The following is a 605-nucleotide window of genomic DNA, read 5'->3' as shown; positions in this document are numbered from 1 at the left end:
CTTAATGTCATTTACATTTTTGCATTTTTTTCCCCTTACAACCCCCTCGAAAAACAATAATTTACCACAAATATAAATAAGTATAATTTAGCTACACTGATTGATTTTGTTTATAAATATTCTGTTGGTTAATATATATTTGAGATTAAACATTTAGCTGTGAATTTTCTTTAAAAACACAGGTTTTGCTTCTCGCAATCCAGCAATCAGACCATTAAAAATAAGGATTTTAATGTGTTGCAGAGTCTGCATTTATTAGGGTAATCCCGTTCTCAGCCGGTCACGATTCCGCCACATCGACATTATCCCAAATAAATAAATAACTGTATTAAAACGTACAGGGTGCATGTGGGTGTGTTCTAGCCTTCGCCCTGACGCTGCAGTCCCTCCAAAGTGTCTGCAGCGGTGCAGACTGTCTCTGACGTGAATACTGATGTCCAGCTAGCAGAGGAGCGAGGCTGTAGCCCAACCGCGACAGCGATGATCTTCACTCAGACTGCTGGTGTTGTGGCGTGTTGTGTAATACAATGTAGTTAGGGTGCATTTGAGGTGAACGCGGCAGCTCTGCAGAGAGAAATGGCAGCAGGAATGAGACGACTGAGGGG

Source organism: Austrofundulus limnaeus, unplaced genomic scaffold, assembly GCF_001266775.1.
Source record: "Austrofundulus limnaeus strain Quisiro unplaced genomic scaffold, Austrofundulus_limnaeus-1.0 Scaffold0, whole genome shotgun sequence".
Classification (NCBI taxonomy): Eukaryota; Metazoa; Chordata; class Actinopteri; order Cyprinodontiformes; family Rivulidae; genus Austrofundulus; species Austrofundulus limnaeus.
Note: the sequence above shows the minus strand (reverse complement) of the source record.